The sequence below is a fragment of the Triturus cristatus genome, chromosome 2_1, assembly GCF_964204655.1.
Source record: "Triturus cristatus chromosome 2_1, aTriCri1.1, whole genome shotgun sequence".
In the NCBI taxonomy this organism is placed as follows: Eukaryota; Metazoa; Chordata; class Amphibia; order Caudata; family Salamandridae; genus Triturus; species Triturus cristatus.
In genome coordinates, this window is record NC_140581.1 from 800,806,124 (window position 1) to 800,820,173 (window position 14,050).

The following is a 14,050-nucleotide window of genomic DNA, read 5'->3' on the forward strand; positions in this document are numbered from 1 at the left end:
ACTGGGAGCAAGAAATCTCTGCCAGTACCACCTTGCAGAAAGATTTTCAGCAAGTTATCTTATGGCTACGCTATATAGATGATCTCTTTATCATCTGGAGTGGACGTCAGGAGGAATCTGAATCCTTTTTGGCGAAATTGAACATCAATCAATATAACATCTCTCTGTCTGGGACCATACATGCTAGCTGTGCTGAATATCTTGATGTCCGCTTGGAGATCAAGGAGGACAAACTGTGTACCTCTTTGTTCCGCAAGGAAACGGCAGGTAACAGCATCCTACATGCCCTCAGCAGTCACCCAGAAGCTCTCAAATGGAGCATACCTTATGGGGAACTGCTCAGGGTAAAAGGAATTGTAACAACCTTGATTCTTACAGTCTAGAAGAAGAGATTATCATTAAAAGATTTCTGAGTAGGGGCTACCCTAGCTGGGTTCTCAAAAAGGCTAGAGAACGAGCCAACACGGTACAGCGCACTGACACTCTCAGAGATAAACCTCCGACTGAGGAGTGCAATGACACGTCAGGGACACGGATGATCTTAACTTTCAATTCTGAGGCACAAAAAATCAGACACATACTCACGAAACACTGGAGTATTTTGAAATCTGACAGTATTCTGGGTAGTACTTTACCTGACCGCCCCAATATCACTTACAGAAGAGATAAAAACATCCGGGATATGGTAGTCAAACATGACATAACTCAGTACCCCACCAATGAAGGACATGGTTTGTTAGGTTTTTACCCTTGTGGGCACTGCAAGGCGTGTCGACACAGCAAATTCATGAGTACCGTAGAGTACAATGGGATTAGCAAAAAACTAACTCAATTTCTAACTTGTAGCTCCAATTTTGTTATATATGTAATTGAGTGTACTTGTAAATTGTGGTATATAGGGAGCACAATTTGTCCAGCTAAGAAGAGGATACTGGAACATCTTAGAGCCATCTCTCACAATGATCCCAAATACCCGGTTGCTCGACACTTCAATGAACGTCATTTTGCAAATGTTGCTGATTTAAGCTACATGATCTTGGAACAAATCCCCAGGAATTCACGAGGGGGTGACAGAGTATTGACTCTGAGACAACGGGAATCAAGATACATTATTGAATTCCTTACCAAGAGTCCGAGGGGACTGAACTTAGATGAAGAACTGTCCATACATTTAAAGACATGATCAGTTTCCCTTGGATATTGAGGACTTGTGCCCCATTAAATATTCTGGATTATACGTTTTATTTATCTTTATTGATTAAGGGTCTTAGACTTATTACTGAATCTGTTTGATTTGATGCATAGTATTATAACTTACATACTTGTTTTGCCTCATTCCTCCATTTAGGCTGGTGTCTTTGTGGTAAATATTTCTCCTTTACCGGGACTGAATTTGATACAGAAACATTATAAAATAGCTCAGTAAAATGAGAGGCAGAATCCGTGATATTAGAGTTTCGGAATGGACTTTATTCCGGTGGTCGATTATAATCGGATGCTTCAAGTTCCATCACCACGGGGGTTCAGGAAGTGAAGTGCATACTTTATTGACAAGAAGTAACTTTTATAGTCCATACATTATAATGAAGTGAATATAGTAGGCGTAACAATTGATAAGGACATTGACGTTTGGTTTGCGTAACCGAAAATGGGTGTATTAATGAGTAGAAAGGAACATGATTGGTTATGACGTAATACATAGGTGGATCTATAAGATAATACTTGGCATTGATGCGCGCGCAGCAGTATGACGTGTAATTGACGTGTAACTAGGGGGTGACGGGGATTTGACATTAGCTCTATATGTGGAGACAAGAAGTCTGGGGGGTCAAGTCAACCTAATCCCAAATCATATCTAACATCCTATGTTTAAAGAACTATGTTATCCATAAAAGAAGGACTCTCGGACAGAATCTATTCTATACTGACTGTGCGTGTACAAGCGTCTAAGTGTCTACACTGAATGCGAGGGGGTAGGAATATTCCATGGTAACAGGCTATGAATTACTTGCATGAGGACAGAGAAGATGGGCCTTTTTGCTTGGTAACTGGAGGAATGTTTACTTAAACTACTAGGCAGGAATGCATCGGCTGAGGGGGAAGCAGATAATTCGAAGGTGAAATACAGTTCTTGGCAGAGAGTAAGCTGATGTCAGGCTTCGTGAGCCGCGCAGAGAATGAGACAAAGTTCATGGTCACAGATGCAGGCTCGGGCTGGAGCTTTTAGAGGCAGAAGGCAAGAAGAGTTTGATGACAGAATCAGGGCCTACTTGCCTGGACTGAAAAATGGCATAAGTGAACCATATAAAGCCGGTGGCCTTTCATATTTAAGAATGGAATATCCGGCCTATTCATGGCGGATCTGGCAGAGGACATGTTGACGGTGGGCATACATGTATTTGCGTCTTCATAACTGGAACTGGGGGGGACATATATGTACTTGTGATATACACATGGAACCGTTGGGGTCCAAGATAGGGGACATAACTGACCAGGAAAATCCATATTTCCACATTCCCTCCTTGTCCCCTACTTGCCCTTCAAGAGATATCAATCTTCATCAATCCATTGATCTGTTCATATAGCATCATTTGTTCTTCTTTCTTCTTCCGGGATCTTGAATGAAAATCTTGATGTGGGATACACGATGTGGCACACAGACCACAAATCGCTGGTCCACATTGTAGACATAGACAGCAACTGAATAGTATGAGAAGGCCAATACCTAGGAAGGATAGAACTCTCCATCCCCAGGCTGATACCGCATTCCAAAACCAACTGGACCAAGTCCAAGTGCCTGGGTTCTGGTGTATCTGGCTTACAATCTTATGAAGGCGAGTGATGGCTTTATATACAGATGGCGAATTTTCTGGTATGAATACGCAACAGCTTGATCCGATGACCCTACAAGCTCCGCCCCTATCAGCCAGGATGACGTCAAGGACAAGACGATTTTGAAGCACAACAATCCGCATAGCAGACTGCTCTTCCGTTAAATTGCCTAAGGCGGAAATAGTCTCATTCACTACTGCTTCAAGGGTTCTAGTTAATCTACGTATCAGCTTACTATTAGTAACAGTACCTATATAGGGAAAGATGCCTTTATTAAAATCTACATACTTGTCCCATGCCGTCTCAGTGTAATCGACAATGGGGAGATCTCTCCGTTCTCTGTTGTGCACTAAATGAATATTTCTGTAATAATCAGGAGGAGCTAGGAAAACAGGTGGCAAAAGGAATGCAATGTAGCAGGTACCATCCCAATCTAGGGGTAGACGCATATATGCAGTCTGACCACATATAAAGTAGGAGTGGCGAGAAGCTCTGAATGAAGATTTTCCTTGATCACTGAATTCTACCATAGTAGTGCATTTACTATGGCCCATATGTATGGAACCAACCTTTCTTACACACAATTCACCTTTTGCTGGGAATACTGACATGGTGGGTAAGACTAGCTCAACTTCGGATACGACATTTAGAATCATGAGATTAGGTGTAAAATTACCTAATCCATACACTTCATTTTCTAGATCAGTTCCTGTTCTTTTGGGGCGACCCTCCTTGTCAGGGTAGCAGACTTTGAGTAAAACTAGGTTCAGGTTTCCCCATATCCAATGGTCTTGGTAAACTGCTGTGTCTGAGTCTATGGAATTAATTAAACTAAACCATGCTCCACAGGAGCCATTATGTGTGAATGAATGTGGAAAGAAAGGCAGGACTCCTTCATAATTCTGATAGGGAGGGAGTCGGCCACACACCCAACAATTGGTGGCATTACTAGTCTGATGGGAATGATGTAACATACTAATGAAAGTGTTATTGCGCAGCGCAAGTCTATAAGACAATTCATGCGGAGGTAAGTCACTAAAAGAATGTTCAGCAGCAACATTATAAACATGTCTAGAAATAGGGTAATATATGTGCAACAACATACTTGTAATAATTATTAAAAGACTCAATAAAAACAAAATTAATAATGTCACTATGCAGTGGCTACGCAGTGATTTACAATACGCCTGTCGTTTCAACATTTTTCGGGTATTTTCTCTACTCAGGTCCAAGGGATACATGTCAGAGACAATTCAACCGCTTCACCTTGGAGAGGACTTAAACAATCAAATTGCTCGACTGGTTGGGCCTAAGCTTTAGTTTATAATTTTCAGATTTGTTAGGTTCAACAAAAGGGAGTTTTGTATCAGTCTGTGAGGGAGTGCAGGGCACAGTGTCTATATCCGAAGATAGTCCATGAAATTTCTTGATGTGGCTTGAATGAATCCAGCCCTTGCGGCCCTCGATCTTCACGGCTGTTCTTGTGGTCAACAGGACCAACTTGGGTGCTTTCCACCTGGGCTCCAGCTGAGTCTTTCGGTCGAAATTCCTCACAAAGACAAGATTACCCGGAACAACGTCATGGGGTTTCACCTCAGTGTTGTCGGGAAAGGCTGCAGCTACCTGTGAACGAGAAGATTGTAGTGCAGACATCAAGGAAGCCAAGTAATCTGTCAGCATATTACAGTCAATATCAGTTATTTTGCGTGGTATAGGCGTCCCCCACATATTCGGTGGTCTACCGAAGATCACCTCATACGGGGATAGCCCTGTTCTAGAGTGTGCTACCATTCTCATGTAAAAAAGTGCAACTGGTAATGCTACTATCCAGTCGACCCCTTTCTCTCTGCATATTTTGGACAGTCTGATTTTCAGTGTCTGATTATGTCTTTCTACGAGACCTGCTGCCTCGGGATGTCGGACACAGTGGAATTTCCACTGATATCCTAGCAGAAGTGAAACGTGTTTCATTAATTCGGATGAGAACGGCTGGCCGTTATCTGAATAGACAACACGTGGTAAACCGTATCGTGGGAAGAATTCTCGAACCAACTGTTTGGCAGTAGTCGGGGCAGTGTAATCTGAAACCGGGTACGCCTCTGTCCAACGGGACAGAGCGCAGACAACTACGAGAACATATTTGAATCCTCGACATCGTTCCATCTGGATATAATCCATCTGTAGGACTTCAAAAGGGTGATCAGGAGGATGAAATCCACCCTGTTCTACGGGAACACTTTTTCCTGGGTTGAACTGGCAACAGATCATACAGGTACGGACCTTTTGTTTTGCTGCTGCTCGTAAATGTTTATTGAACCAAATGTGTTGAATGCTGTCTAGCATAGCTTTTTCTCCTAGATGTGCCGGACTATGTATAGTGTTAATTACGACTTGGACCATTGAATCAGGAAGGAACCATACAGACCTTTCCTTCATCATCCATCCTTGGTCCGTTTGGATCCCTCCTAACTCGGTCCATTTCTTTATTTCGTCTGGTGTAGCATGTGTCTGTATGTCAATTACGTCAAGAGTAGGATCTTTAACGGTCATACAATGTGTCGGTGTCGGGACTATTGTCTTTGTCATGTCGGGGGTCTGAGTTTGAGCAGTCAGTTTAGCTGTTCTGTCGGCTAGATCATTGCCTTGGGAAATGATATCAGTAACCTTCGTATGGGCCTTACATTTCATAATTGATATTACAGTGGGTAGATGTATTGCATCTAATAATGCGTGAATGAGGGGTCCGTGCTGAATGTGGGCACCGTGGGAAGTTAAATAACCTCTCTCTCGCCACAGCACGCCGAAGTCATGTACAACTCCGAATGCATAACGTGAATCAGTGTATATGTTGACTTTTTTATTCGTGGCTTGAATACAGGCTTGTGTCAGAGCGATGAGCTCTGCGGCTTGAGCTGACAAAGTATTTATACGATTAGTTTCAATGACTTCAGTATCTGTTGTGACTGCATAAGCGGCTACTAACTCTCCTGTACTTGTTCTCATGCATGAACCATCGACATAAAATGTCAAGTCTGGATCTGACAATGGAACATCGGTCAAGTCTTGTCTGGGTTTTGTCGTTACAGTAATAACTTCAATACAGTCATGGGCTAGTGGGTCTGTTCCGGTTACTGGCAAAAGTGTGGCAGGATTTAATGTGTTACAGCGTCTTATTTCTATATGTGGCTGAAACAATGTAAGTTCATATCCTGTAAGTCGCGCTATAGTCAAGTGTTGTGTTTGCGTTCTATTTACAAGAACCTCTACTGCGTGGGGTACTTGAACTGTCAATGGATGTCCTAACACTATGGCATCGCTTTGTCTGATTGCTAAAGCTGTCGCTGCTACTGATTTCAGGCACGCAGGCAAAGCCTGAGCTACGGGATCTAATGTACTAGAGAAATAGGCACATGGTTTGTGTGCTCCTGCTTGATCCTGTGTGAGTACTGACAAAGCAGTACCTTCGCGTTCTGTAACAAAGAGTGTAAACTGTTTTCTGTAACATGGCGTTGCTAAAACGGGTGCTTGACATAAAGCTTTCTTTAGGCTTTCAAAAGCTTGTGTGTGTTCCTGAGTCCAAGGGAGAACAGTCGATGTGGCTGCCTCCTGTGTTGTCAATTGAATGAGTGGTTTTGCTAGAAATGCATACTGCGGGATCCACTGTCTACAGTATGAAGTGAGGCCTATGAAAGCCCGCACCTCCTTTTGTGTCTTGGGTATTGGCATGTTAGTTATTAACTGAATGCGGTCGGGTGTAAGCTGCCTTCCCTCCTTGTCCAGCGAGTGTCCAAGATAAACAACTTGCTGGACACAGAATTGCAGCTTAGAAGGGGACACCTTGTGCCCTTTTTCGGCTAGAAATTGTAAAACTGTCAGTGATGCTTTCTCACATTCAGGTTCGCTTCTTGCAGTGATCAACAGATCATCGACATATTGAAGCAAGGCAGTGTTAACTGGCATGTGGATACTGTCAAGTTCTCGTTTCAGTGCTTGGCTATAGATGCTGGGGCTTTCTGTAAATCCTTGAGGTGCGCGTGTGAATTTAAAGCTACGTCCATTTAAACTAAATCCGAACAAATATTGGCTTTCCGGATCTATTGGGACGCTGAAAAAGGCGTTTTTGAGATCAATTACAGTAAAGAATGTTGCTTCGGAATCAATAGCTGTCAATAATGACGAGATATCTGGGACCACAGGAAATTGTGGCACAATGCATTTGTTTAACTCGCGCAGATCAATAACCAATCGATATACTGGCGGCGCTGTAGGATCTGTTCGTTTAAGAATCGGTATTATCGGTGAATTACATATATTGGAGTCTGTTTCCACAACTACTCCTTGGGCAATGAGTTCATCAATGATTTGTAGTAAAGCCACTACAGCATCTGGTGGTAACTTGTATTGTCGCATTCGTGGTAGCACCACTCCTGCCTTTAGTGTGACTCGATATGGTGTAATATTCATGCAACCAACATCAGTAGGGCCTTGTGCCCATAGACGTGTAGGTAAGGTCTGCAGTCGGGGATCCATGTCTCTAGATACATAGTGACCTTTAAAATCACGTAAAAACAATCTTACTCCTTCCGGAGAACAACATATTATAGCTCCTAGAGCTTTTAACGTTTTTATTCCTAATAGATTTTCTGGACATGATTTAGTAAGCAATAAATCTGTAGTTCGGGTCAAAGGTCCTATCGTAAGTGGCAGAGGTTGTGACACTTCATTAACAATAGGTTTTCCTGAAAAACCAAGGGTTTTCCTGAAAAACCAAGGGAAATATTCTGTGAGCCTGAGAGGGGTGCCCCTGGAACTTCACTACGTTTTATAGTTGTTCGACTTGCCCCTGTATCGAGTAAAAATTTTCTATCTTGACCTAATAATTTACTATGTACATAAGGTCCTTCTTGATCTACAGGAATCTCGATAAGGGGTAAGTCAACTTCCCTCTCTAGGCTTGTTCATGCGTAACGCTGATACTCGGGATATTCATACTGTGCGGTCTGATACATTTGTCGTGTTGTTGTCTGTGTGGCAGCAGCAGGCAACGGTGGTGCAGCTGGCACAAACTGTATTGGCTGTTGTGCGGCTGGCATGGCCTGGGCATGCTGCATAGCTCCTTGTTCATTCTGATCTTGTCTTAGTGGCCGTGATCTTTCTTGTGTTTTACCTATGGCGATATTATGTTTTAAAACTGGACAATCGTGTACGTAATGGCCTGGCTTTTTACAATAATTGCATGTCCCCTTTACAGGTCCTGCTGAATCGGAATGTGTCATACCCTTTTTATGTCCTTCAGCTGGAACTGTCTGGGAAACTAGCATTTTCATTTTCGTGTCTTTCATGCGTCTGTGTTCATGTTCTTGTTCCTCTTTAATTCTATTGTGGTGGTACTGTAACATTTGTAACATTTGTGTTGGAGTGTTACCTTGCCAGGTACTCTCGAATTTTAATACTCTATTCTTTACTGGGGGCAGAGCATTTTCTACTAATTTTGTTACAAACAGATGTGGGTATGATTCGCTACTTGCTTTTATGCCACTATTTATACCAAAACATTTTTCAAATCGGGCATAGTAATCACTAGTGTCTTCATCTTGCTTCTGCTTACAGGCTGAAATTGTACCCCAATCTTCCTTTTTCGTAGTTAATAAACGTGGCAGTACCTGTACTAGTAGACCTGGTAGTGCTTTAGTTTTGTCCCCAAGCCCCGAACCTGGACCTCGGGCCCTTTCTTCTGCTTCTAATGCTGACCATTCACTCTTTTTCCTTGAGTTTCTCATAAATGCCAGCAGGCATCAACACCTTTAATATTGTCATAATGTCGGGGTAGGTATACTCTCCCATGAGTAACATGTCTTTAATTTCTCGGTGAAAACCCGCTGGGTCTTTGTCATGACTGGGTACCACTTTCTTCATTTCTAACAATTCTATTTTCGATATGGGCGTATATACAAATACGCGTTTAAACTGATTGTCCTCACCCTTTATTGGGTGCACTTCTCGTAAGGGATTCTGTCTATCTATGTGATACGTGGTTCTTTCCTTGACGGACAATGGAACATGTTCTGAACATACAAAAAGAATATACTGCTTTCTTGATTCTAGAATTTCTTTAATTAATTCAGTACCTGGACCTCTCCATTTATTCATAAGTAATTCAGTCAGTATGTCAGGCAAGGGACCAGGGTCCGAATGCTGACTCCGATATAGTATAATGAGTTGTTGAATCATATAAATCCCAGCTAACCTTTGTTCATCTGGGGTAAGATTCAAAAATGTGCGTACTACTGTATCATCACTATATTTTCCGGGACTGTCCACCCAATGGACAGCTGCCCTGGCTAAATCTTGTTCATCCATAGAATCGAGGAAATGATAACCCCTTCGTTCTCGGAGTAGTTTGTCGGCGGTTTGGAACGAATGCTCGTTAGACCTTATATTAATTATAGGTATTTGAAAATTCCTGTTATTATCTAGACATATTGGACGTATTGGGTCAGTATGACATCTAGTCTGATTCCTATTACAAGATCTTCCTCTACCTACATAGGCTATGGTGTCTGACTGTCCTGTGGGCAGTCCTGACCCTTCTTCCTCGTTTTGTTCGAACTCGTCTACCTCTAATCGCTCTTCGTGTAGGCGTTCTATTTCTTTACGGATCTTTCGGCACATGGCTATTATACAGTTTTGTTTATCATGTCTCCCTTCCGATATATTCTGGCTCCATCTTGTAAGAATTTTCATTGCTTCCGGGTCTACCCCCGGTCGGTCTTGATTTCTGATCACACAGTTTATGAGGAAACGTAACAGTTCCCCCTGTATCTCTACTTTCTGGTATTCCATAGCTCTGTAAATACATTCTGGATCTCGCCCCGTTTGGACAAAATGATATATATTATCTAGATGCGCAGTCATTCCTGGTAACTTCGCTAAATACACTGCGGCTCGTCTGATACGCAATGATGCTAGGGTCATTTCGTCCTCCTTTCCAGGCACCGGGTCATATCTACAATCTATAAGAAGTTCCTTAAGCGCACGAGCATTAAGGAGTTTGGGTGTACGTGAATGCGCTGACTCTTGAAAAGTAAGTTTATTTATTCTGGGTGGCGTAGAAAAGACATTGGCAGCTCCTCCCGCGGCCCCATCTGGGGCGTCGGGTGTAAAAGGATTCGTCGAACGTGACACAGCAACTGCAGGTGTGGACACAGCCATAGAAGTAGCTGTAGGAGCGGATACAGAAACAGATGTGCTTGCCGGAACTTGTGACTCGATTTGTTGCTGCAGGGATACGGGTACTGGATCTTGGCGTTGAACCTCCCTGGTATGCGGTCTATGTGGGGCGGAATTAGCATACTCGGGAGCTGCGTCATCTAAATATGAGGAAAGAAAAACATCTTCTGCGGTTCTAGGATGCCCCTTAGGATGTACCTTTATTGGGAACAATGGGGTTGGCAAGTCTTTTGGTGTCTCTGGAGTAGCCTTAGGTAATCCTTCGGCCAGAAGGGGATACATACCATTCATAAGGGCATTTCTTTGTCTGTCTACTTGTTCTGATTTTACTCGGATACCTTCCTCAATTAATAGATTCTCTCGAACTTTATTGGAATTCTCTTTACTCTTCTCCTCCTGTCTACGTGCTTTTTCTGTTCGTCTATGTGATTCTTTACGCCATAATTCAACGGCGTCTTTCTGTGACTGTCTGACTTTTCTTTTCCATAACTCTTCCTCGACTTTCATGATGCACTCTGCATCCCAGGTCCCCGCTGTGGGCCACCTCTGACTTTCTGGTAATCCCTTGGTATAGTCTACCCATAAATCAAGAAATAATATAGCGTCTAAGCCATGTTTGTGATACATAAAGTGCCCTGGAGTGTCCCTAGGAGGAATAGGGACTGCTTCTTCGAGAACCCCTTTTCTGGTAGTGATCTGTCTTAATTTCGAAAAAAGCGGCATATTGAGAACTGACCTTATACTTGATTTTGACCTGATACTTGAATTTGAACAGACTTAATACAATAAACACGATAATGAACAGTCATTCATACCACGATATTCAGAACATACTTAAACACTTTAAACATTTAACATTAAACCATTAACTGAAACAACAATGATGATCGTCTGCATAACTAATCACCAAGCTTAATTCTCGACAAGGACTAGACAATAACTAGACACTTCGGAATACTTCGGAATACTTGATATACTGCTAAACAGTACAGATACACTGCTAAAACAGTGCAGACCGGATTTGTGTACCCAAACCCGTCTTGACCGGCACAACCTATGTGCACGTCAGAAATGCCTCCCCAGCAATGGTACTCACCGGGTAGCTTCGGAAACGGAAGGCCTCAGTAACTTGAACTTGAACCGGACCGGACTCGACTCGACTCGACTCGTCGGACACTGGGCTTGACTTCGGACTGGTGGGTCTCTATATACCTCGGATCTTGCTCTCTCAGCTAGGCTCTGGTCGGGATACTTCGCACTTCTCACCGCCTCGTCTGGGTGTTGATCGCAGTCTCAGTCGCCCCCGCTTGACCGGAGGGAGATACAGGAAATCCTGCTGGTACGCGTTATTGTCCGTCCAGCTGTGGCAGGAGACCGGGCCTGCAACGCACCGCCGGCGCGTGAGATGAGAAAGTGTCCCTGTTCGGGCGCCATCATGTGGTAAATATTTCTCCTTTACCGGGACTGAATTTGATACAGAAACATTATAAAATAGCTCAGTAAAATGAGAGGCAGAATCCGTGATATTAGAGTTTCGGAATGGACTTTATTCCGGTGGTCGATTATAATCGGATGCTTCAAGTTCCATCACCACGGGGGTTCAGGAAGTGAAGTGCATACTTTATTGACAAGAAGTAACTTTTATAGTCCATACATTATATTGAAGTGAATATAGTAGGCGTAACAATTGATAAGGACATTGACGTTTGGTTTGCGTAACCGAAAATGGGTGTATTAATGAGTAGAAAGGAACATGATTGGTTATGACGTAATACATAGGTGGATCTATAAGATAATACTTGGCATTGATGCGCGCGCAGCAGTATGACGTGTAATTGACGTGTAACTAGGGGGTGACGGGGATTTGACATTAGCTCTATATGTGGAGACAAGAAGTCTGGGGGGTCAAGTCAACCTAATCCCAAATCATATCTAACATCCTATGTTTAAAGAACTATGTTATCCATAAAAGAAGGACTCTCGGACAGAATCTATTCTATACTGACTGTGCGTGTACAAGCGTCTAAGTGTCTACACTGAATGCGAGGGGGTAGGAATATTCCATGGTAACAGGCTATGAATTACTTGCATGAGGACAGAGAAGATGGGCCTTTTTGCTTGGTAACTGGAGGAATGTTTACTTAAACTACTAGGCAGGAATGCATCGGCTGAGGGGGAAGCAGATAATTCGAAGGTGAAATACAGTTCTTGGCAGAGAGTAAGCTGATGTCAGGCTTCGTGAGCCGCGCAGAGAATGAGACAAAGTTCATGGTCACAGATGCAGGCTCGGGCTGGAGCTTTTAGAGGCAGAAGGCAAGAAGAGTTTGATGACAGAATCAGGGCCTACTTGCCTGGACTGAAAAATGGCATAAGTGAACCATATAAAGCCGGTGGCCTTTCATATTTAAGAATGGAATATCCGGCCTATTCATGGCGGATCTGGCAGAGGACATGTTGACGGTGGGCATACATGTATTTGCGTCTTCATAACTGGAACTGGGGGGGACATATATGTACTTGTGATATACACATGGAACCGTTGGGGTCCAAGATAGGGGACATAACTGACCAGGAAAATCCATATTTCCACATCTTCCATGCACATCAAATTCTAATGTGAATTTTTTGTATTGTTTTTATACAGGAGTGAAGGAAGGAGCCCCCACTTTGGCACACACCGACACGGGCATCCTACCCTTTCCTCCGTTCCTGTTTCAACTCTCACACCTCTGCGCACTGGGATATGGTATTTCCTTTAGTGGTACTCATGGTTGAGTCAAGATGTAACTGCGATTCAGGTCACCTCTCAGTGTCTTTTATCCTCATGTGGTTGAACAGCAGCACTATGTTTGTAGACGATTGTTACTACATCCGTGACACTCAATGAATTGACATGTAATCTGTTCCCCTATTTTTGCGGGTATCTGCACTTTTTAGCATGAGTGTCATTATTATTTTTGTGTTGAACTCAGAACCTTATTTTGCACTATGCATTAGATCTGGTTTGACTCTTTCAATCGGGGTTCCAACAGCAGTATGTTGAATACTTTATTATTTTTTATCCACTTTGGATGACAGTTGGGACACTCCACGTTTGGTCTATTTGACCTGATCCATTGGCGAACCATATTGGGGTTAATTGGCCACACTGCAGATTGATTTATTTGTATTATGCATATCGTGCCTTATATCCAGTTTACATTGTACATATAACATGCCTTTCTAGCTATTGAATCTGACTTTAGATTTCCAACATGGCGACCATGCTCGTGTATTACCCGAGTCATTGCTGACTCTCAGTTATCCATGACACTTGTTATGTGAGATTCTGATAATTGTGATATTTGCATAACACAAATGTATTATACTGTGATACTAACGTTATTTTGTTATACATTTTGTATAATATTGCTGAACACTTTGTCATTCCAACATGGCGACCTCGCCAGGTCATGATATTAGCCTTCGCTAAGTCCTTTCTTGATTTCCATGATACCGCTTTTTATTCGTAACTTTATTTAATCCTGAGTGGTGGCATCGTTTGTTACACGTGATCAAGGCTTCTGCCGAAACGCGTTGTGTAATAAACACTCTGACCTGCACTACGAAGTTGCTGTGCCTTTACTACTGAGAGCATACTAATACTACTTGGAGTTTCTTGGGATATATATATATATATATATTCAGTGAAAAAACCATAGGTTTCACACACGTTATAGTTAGCTGGACATTTCACTCGTAAAAAACCAATGAAATTTCCCTGTTATAGTTAGTTAAGCTAACTATAACTCGCGCGCCCGCAATGCACTGCTGATGACTTCACATATTACATCACCCATGACATGGTCAGTGACATCACTCATGACATCACTGATGACATCTCAAATGACATCACTGATGACATCATCCAGTGAATGTGTGTTTTTCTGAAAATTAAATATGTTTTATATATGTATATCTCAAGGTCGATGGAAGAATAAATGAGTAT